This window comes from Capsicum annuum, chromosome 3 (genome assembly GCF_002878395.1).
Source record: "Capsicum annuum cultivar UCD-10X-F1 chromosome 3, UCD10Xv1.1, whole genome shotgun sequence".
Taxonomy (NCBI): domain Eukaryota; kingdom Viridiplantae; phylum Streptophyta; class Magnoliopsida; order Solanales; family Solanaceae; genus Capsicum; species Capsicum annuum.
The window spans coordinates 230420271-230428271 of NC_061113.1; the positions used below are offsets into that span (position 1 = coordinate 230420271).

Consider the following 8001-nt stretch of genomic DNA (forward strand, 5'->3'; position numbering starts at 1 on the left):
CCCCCCCCCCCCCCCCCCCCAAAAAAAAAAAGTTAAAGGAACAATATTAATACCTATTACTAGTTTGAAATTGATAACTAGAAGATACTCGCGACACTTGACTACTCAATGTTGCAGTAGAAATTTAATCTTCACTAAAAAGACAAGATAATCCTACCAATTTCATGACCATTAGTACTTAAACCTACCACTGATGACACTTTCGACTACTGACTGTTCATGGATTCAAACTGTGGAAAGTGGAAGCAGTCCATTGGCGAAATGCAGGGTAAAGTTGCGTACACTAGACCCTTGTGGCCCGACCCTTCCATGGACCTTGCGAATAAGCGAGAGATCAGTGCACCGAGCTGGTCTTTTTAGTTTAGCAATAAGAATCTCATATTACAACTCTACCATTGCGCTAATGGTGGCCCTCACACAATAAAAGCACGCATTAGAGCTAAACAATTGACTAGTCATTACCAATAAAAATCTAGTCTTTACAACAACAACTTCAGATAAACTCAAGAAACTATACACATTATAGTTTGAAACCTATAACTAATAAAAGATACACAATCGACTACTCAATCATAGCAATAAAAGTTTAATCTTTACCAAGAAACAAAATAAAGCTAACAATTTCACACCCATTAAGAACAGAATGAAGATAGACTATGCAATATTTAACCAAAGCTGATATCTATCAAAGTGAAGTAATGCCCGACTTAAAGCCAGATATCAATTCTCACCTAGAGGCATCATTACATTACATTAAAGCCCAACTGATGGATGAACTACTTGATGCCTAGAAAGAAGAAGACAAAATGGCTTAGTGGACCCTTGTACTATGTTGGTTTTGTAAGTTGGACACTTTCACTAACATGTTTGTCATCTGGACCCCTGAACCCACTAATAAGCAACATTTTAAACCCCTTGACTGTTGACCAGTCCTATGTGGCATTAAAATGACTGAGTAGGATGCGTCTACGTTGCGAGTGGGGGTCAATTTTGTTCAATTTTATATTAAAAAAATTAAAAAAAGGGCCGTCAACTTTTTAAATTTAAAATATTTTAAAAAATTTAAAAATAAAAAATAAAAAAAAGGTCACCCCACCTCCAACCCTCGTCCAGCTCCCACCCCACCTAGCCCCGTCCAGTCCCTCCTCACCCCACCCCAGCCCCGTCCAGCCTCCCACCAACCCTCGGCCCCGTCAAGCACCTTCCGCACCCCAGCCACGTCCAACCCCTCTCCATCCCAGCCCCTCCCAACCCCACCCATCCCTCCACCCCCAGCACCACCTTGAATTTTTTTAAAAAAAAAAAATTCTCTCAATTCAAATATTTTCATTTTTTTAATTTAAATTTAAATTTGAAATCTTTTCATATTTTTTCGGGATTAAAATTTAAATTTGAAATCTTTTCATTTTTTTTTGGGATTAAAATTTAAATTTGAAGTGAAAGTGAGTGATAGTGGATATTAAAAAATTAGTGAATTTCATGAATTAAGCTTGAAAAAACTTAAAGTTTTTGTGAATTTGTTAAAGATATTCAAATTTAAAAATCGAAAATTCACTATGTTTGTATATATGAATTTATTATAATTAAAAATTAAATTAGTTGGAGAATAATTTTAATTATTTGGAATGAATTTGATATTTAATTTGTAAACAAAAATAAAAACATGATTATTTAAATTTTTCTTCAATTTATAATTTTTTTTATTTAATTAAATTTATTTTAATATTTAATTTCTTATGTATCATTTTAAAAATGACATGCAATTTAATGTAATACCTGAAAATGACGTGGAAACTGACATGACAGCTGATGTAGCGAGATTGTGTTACACTCACCAAAAAAGTGTTTAAAATGTTGTTTTTTGGTGGGTTCAGGGGTACAGATGACAAACAAGTAAGTAGAAGTTTCCAACTTACAAAACCGACATAGTACAGGGGTCCACTGAGCCATTTTCTCAAAGAAGAACAAAAACCTAAGGATTGACTATAGCTAGCTCTCTCAAAAGAAGGAAATGTCATCTCTAGAAGTCACCACCCTCAGACCAACGAATCCTACCACCAACAAACGCATGAAGAATCTCAAGATCAATATCAGGAAGTGGAAGATCAATATACGCATGGGGAGCAACAAGATGGACCACATCAGCATCCACCCTATCCTCGGCAACATCAGTATCAGAATGAGGAGGTAAAAGACGCAACTCATCAGCAACAAGATCCAAATGCATAATAGCATCACCACACGCCGACAAATCCGCCCGGATCTCAGCAGCAGCAAGACCCAAATCTGGACCAGCAACACCTGAAGCGGAATCCGCAGCAGCTGTTATGGCATCTCGGGCAAAAATATCAAGGATGAACCTAACGACTATAAGAAGGGTGCAGATCACTGAGCAAACCACAAATGTCGAAATATGTGTCTCATAATATGAAAATCGGTACCCGAAGCCGCAAAGCATATGCAATAGCCCTTAATCAACAGATATAGGTAGGCCTCATGGACATTGTAAAAAAAAAAGACAGATAAAGCTTCAGACATGGTTGCCAACATCGAGAAGGTGTTGTAACCTCCTTGAGTGACTACGCATCCCAACCAGCAACGATCACTCCCACTACATTTAGAGCAGGGTGATAGCGAGCAGAAATGTAGTCACCGGGTCCTAGGTAATCGAGCTTTTGTAACACCGGTTGTACTAAAATCAAAAGACCAATAACATACATTGAACTAGCACAAGCAATCTTGACCGTGAAACCCTGATCTTGCTCACCAATGTAAATGGCAAAAAAGAAGAGGCTAGCAAGCAAACACAAATCACCAAAGAAGAGGAGAACTATTTCACTGTCTGAACCCATGAAACAGTTCTCCTGTTGTTTGGTGATCCGTGCTTTCTTGCCAGCCTCTTATTTTTTGCCATTTACATTGGTGAGCAAGATCAAGGTTTCACGGTCAAGATTGCTTGTGCTAGTTCAATATATGTTACTGGTCTTTTGATTTTAGTACAACCGGTGTTACCAAAACTCGACTACCTAGGACCCGGTGACTACGTTTCTGCTCGCTATCACCCTGCTCTAAATGCAGTGAGAGTGATTGTTGCTGGTTGGGGATGCGTAGTCACTCAAGGAGGTTACAACACCTTCTCGATGTTGGCAACCGTGTCTGAAGCTTTACCTATCTTTTTTTTACGGTGTTCGTGAGGCCTATATTTGTGGATTACAGGCTATTGCATATGCTTTGCGGCTTCGGGTACCGATTTTCATATGATGAGATACATATTTCGACATTTGTGGTTTGCTCAGTTATATGCACCCTTCTCTTAGTCGTTAGGCTCATCCTTAATATTTTTGCCCGAGATGCCATAGCAGCAGCTGCGGATTCCGCTTCGAGAGGTGCTAATCCAAATTCGGATCTTGTTGCTGCCTATGTTGCTTGAACTCGGCGGTTATGCCGTCGAACCGGTCCCGACGCGACACCGGTGCAAACGCCGACATGGATTTTATCTCGAATTCGGTCAAACGAATTCGGAGACGTTGACCAACATCAAGAAAAAAGTTGGCTTCGTTATCGCAAGGGAGAAACTGGCGAAGGGAGAAAATTGACAACAGTGATTGTTGTCGTTGGCGGAAGGGTTATCGTCGCTGGAATTTCGATGGAGAAGAAAGAGAAAATGGTAGAATGCTCAGATCTGTGATTGTCGGTTGTCACCGACGCAAGGGTTATTGTCGCCGGAACTTCAATGAGGAAGAAAGAGTAAATGATAGAATGCTCAGCTCTGTGATTGTCGGCAATGATCCTATTTTTTATTAATTATATTTTTTTTAAAAATAAATTATATTAAAAAGGTCAACCTAATTTAGTTAGATCTAGTGAGTGTTTGACTTTTCAAATACTACTCCTAATTGAAAAGAATTTATTTTTTTCCATATAAAAAAATACTAATCCTAATTTAAAAAGTAACTAAAAGAAATTACCTTAACAGTGGAACAAAGTGAAGAATATCTTTTTAGGAATAAAATTTCCTTGACACATAGGGAAAAGTAAATTGAAATGACTGTTTAAATATGGGACTATATTTATAATACTTAGTTTTTTTAACTGAATCCCCGCACCCGTATCCATAATCGGATTCGCACCCCCAAATCTTAAAAATTAAATTTTGACGAATCCGACTCTCGGATCCGTACCCGTCTCGGATACCCGCACCCGAGTCCATGCAACTTAGGCAACGGACGCTGAGGAAGGAGAAGAAGAAAAAGAAAAAGGAAAAAAATTGAACTAAAAAATAAAAAGGTCATAAATATATTTAATAATAATGTTGCCAAAAAAAAAAAGTTTGCCTTATTTATTTTTTGTTTTACACTCTTTAGGAAAATGATATACACACTCAATGTTAGGTGCCTCCAGAAGGTCCAATAATTTACTTCAAACTAGTTCAGGGGAGGTAGTAGGACCCCCGCAAAGTTTGAGTCTCTGTTTAAAAAAGGGTCATAGCTTGGGGTGGTATTTATGTATTTTCTTAAAAAGGAAAGAATAACATTTTCAACACATTTATATGAATAAGTCTTTATTATTATATCACCACAAGTAGTTTAATATTTTCAACCAGGGTTTTTGCCATAGATGCAAAAAGACACAATGTATGAGAAGGTGATCCAATTCTTCCCATCTCTTTACATATGTAACACCAGCTGACCATACAACCTTATGATTTATAGGGTTTTCCACCGTCAAAATCGCCCATCTAGATGTTAGGCAAGAGAAAAAACACACCTTCATCGACACCAACGCTATCCAAATTGTCGATTAGAGTTTCTCCTCTTCTACTCTCGAGATTTTGAAAGAAATTTCTTAAAGACGTAAAAAAGAATCCATGGTTACACTCAATTTCTTTTTAAGTTAACTAATTAAAGGTGACATGAATTTAGGAATGAACGACAAACAAAGTTCTTGCTATAAATTTTAAGTAACTTTCTATACTCCTTAAAGTTACAAGTGAAACTTACTTCCTGCATTAACTCCTTGGACCCTAGCATCTTAAGGGTTGGGTTCTAGTCCGAGCTAGTTGTCCCACACCTCCTTATCATGAGTGTATGTGGGAGCAATTTATGCTGGCATTTTGTCGCTAGCCTTATGGTTCTCAGTCCTCACTTGCCGAGATGCCTTTTAAAAAGATTTTCCCGCATCAAAACAAGACCCACTATATTAGTTTAGCCAACTCACATATGGAATGGGATTCCACAATAGATTCTATAGATTAGGTATTAGCGTTCTACTTCGCCATATTGACAACTCTAAACTAGAGTACATGTAGATTTTCAAAAGTTACAATAAGATTATCAAATTTGAAAATACTGTTCACATGTGGAGTGTGTCAGATTTACGCACTAAATATAAGTACCAAAAAGTTTTCATTCCCAAGACTTATAATCTACTTTGCTTCAAAAGCCACACCCATTGTTCTCCACTCCCCTTGACGGTGCAGTCTCACTCTCCTAGGAATCTCCGGTGACCCAACGATGGACAGCGGTCAATGAAGAATGTCGATAGATAATGACAAGAGACAACTTCTCTATTTCCCTCTATTTTACCTTCGATTATTTAGTGACCTAAAAGTCCTTAAATTCACTAAATTAATCAAAAGACCACTTAATTAATCACCGATAAAGCCGACATGCATGTGCTCAGATACAATTCTTCATCAATTTTGACGTTCCTCTGATTTGGCTGCTAGTTTAACTAAGATATCAAGGAATCTAGGGTTCTAGTTGTTAGAGATCTAGTGAAAATGAGAATTTAACAAAGATTACCACTTAATCCCTATCGTATTTTATTTGGTTTTGTTAATCCATTTTACACAACAATTATGTTCCTTTTACAGCTACCCGTCAGTATTAAGGCACTAATTTTGCATGATCTATCTCTCAATCAAGGAAGAAAAATTAATTCCTCTAATTTTTGCTGGCAATCGTGACATGCTGCAAAGTGGAAACGATGATACAGTTATCCGAAATTCCAAGGTTGTTAAGATTATGAAAGATATCAACATAGTTCCTTTTATTTATCGTTCATGGATGCAATATGCACAATAGCCTTAACAATAAATATAGATATATCTACGCACGATCATTTTTGTAGATGATAATGCACATGAAAATATAATTTGAAGTAAATGAGTATTCATGACTACAACAACTTACCGAGTATATTCCCACAAAGTGGATTCTAGAAAGGGAAGAGTGTACGCAATACATACAACCACCTCAAAAGAGAGACTATTTCTGATGGTTGTACATAGATATTATCTATACCTATTATCAAGACTATTGTGCATATTACATCCATGAATGATAAATAAAATAAACTACGTAGATATCTTTCATAATCTTGACAACCTTAAAATTGCAGATAACTGCCTCAACTGATCCACTTTGCAGTGTGCCATGATCACAGCAAAAGCAAGGGAATGAATCTCAACTCCATGATGTATATTGATATACAGTTGCATACCGTAAAAATCTTTAATCATAAACTAGCAGCTAAATTAAATGTGCATCGAAATTGACGAAGAATTGTAGGCTTTATCGGTGATTAATTAAGTATTCTTACGATTAATTTAGTAAATTAAATGAGTTCTAATTTAGTGAAGGTGTACCTTGTAATTGCCGATCGAACATTCTCCGTTGTTGGCCGTCCTTTATTGGATCCCGGAGATTCGAAGGAGAGTGACAGCACCGCCGGGAGTGTGGAAGTTTTAGGTTTGAGAGAAGAATGCATTACCGGAACTTGTGAGTTTTGGCTTTTTTTGCTGATTGTCTGGTGCGTGTACACCACACGCGTATACGTGGAAAAAAAGTGCTGATGTGGCTGTCCGTCCATATGGCATCCAATCTCTTATATTTATCCTATATTAAAATAAATTATATTTTTCAGTTTTTCTCTACTCCAAAATAGTGAAAGATTGAATTTTCGTCAATCAAGTAAGCTATTATCTAAAAATTTATATTTTTTAATGTATGTTAAAAATATGAAATTATTTTTTTCCGATTCGTGTTTCATAGTAGTTTCTGATTAATGTTTCGATTAGAATTTTGAGGAGACTCACATGCACAAATATATTTTTTATTATAATTAACAGGGTAAGAAATTACATTTTAAGTTAGGGGTGTACGAAAATTAAATCGATAAAAATGTTATTGATTTATTGTTATAGGGTTAATGATTTTTTAATGATTTTATAAAAAAAATATTAGGTCATTGATTCGGTTCGATGTTTTTTATTGGGTAAATCGATGACCCAATAAATTTATGCTAAATTAATTTTTTATACCCTATATATATATATATATATATATATATATAATATATATTTTACACCCAATAAGTAAAATTTTAGTTCCGACTAAGATTCGGTTTCTTTTCATGTTAGTTACTGCTTTTTCTATTTTCTATTTTATGAATATTTTCTTATCGGTTAAATCAAAAATCAAATCGTTAGGAACTAAAAATTAATAATCAATATAACTACATTCTCTTTATTATAAGTAGCCGTTTGGCCATAAAAATTACTTTTTTCCGGAGTTGGAGTTGGAGTTAGAGTTGAAGATGAAGTTGGGATAAGAGTTGTGTTTGGCCATGTCTTTTTGAATTTTTTTTTAGATTTTTGAAAAAACTTTTTTAAATATGATTTTATGCCCTTAACTTTTAAAAATTATCAAAATCACTCAACTACTAATTTACCTACAAACATATAACCAAATATTGAGAAAATAATTTATATGTCTTCAATTGATAAAATAATTAACAACAAACTAATTATTATGGTTGTTATTCTTCTAAAATTTGAATAAAAATATCACAAACATGAGCTAAATAAGTTTATCTAACCATAATCAATTGAATAGAGAAGATATATTTTGATAAATATGATTGATGGATATAAATTATTTTATATATTTTTAAATTTGTTGATGAAAATTCTTAATTACTTTCACTTGAATTAATTAT

The 8001-nt window shown here is 35.1% G+C and overlaps 1 protein-coding gene across 8 annotated transcripts in view; it reads right to left on the reverse strand.

Annotated features, from left to right (window-relative positions):
- LOC107863109 (protein DEFECTIVE IN MERISTEM SILENCING 3) overlaps positions 1-6778 on the reverse strand; it is a 21889-nt gene extending 15111 nt beyond the window's left edge. For 5 of the 8 annotated variants that reach the window (XM_047409467.1, XM_047409462.1, XM_047409459.1 and 2 more), the window contains exon 1: positions 316-1091. The gene's annotated coding sequence lies outside the window, so the exon portion shown is untranslated. Of the gene's footprint in view, positions 1-315; positions 1092-6649 lie in introns of those variants that run through there. The other 3 variants (XM_047409460.1, XM_047409458.1, XM_047409464.1) reach the window with 2 other exon arrangements.
- Between the last annotated feature and the right edge of the window lie 1223 nt (positions 6779-8001).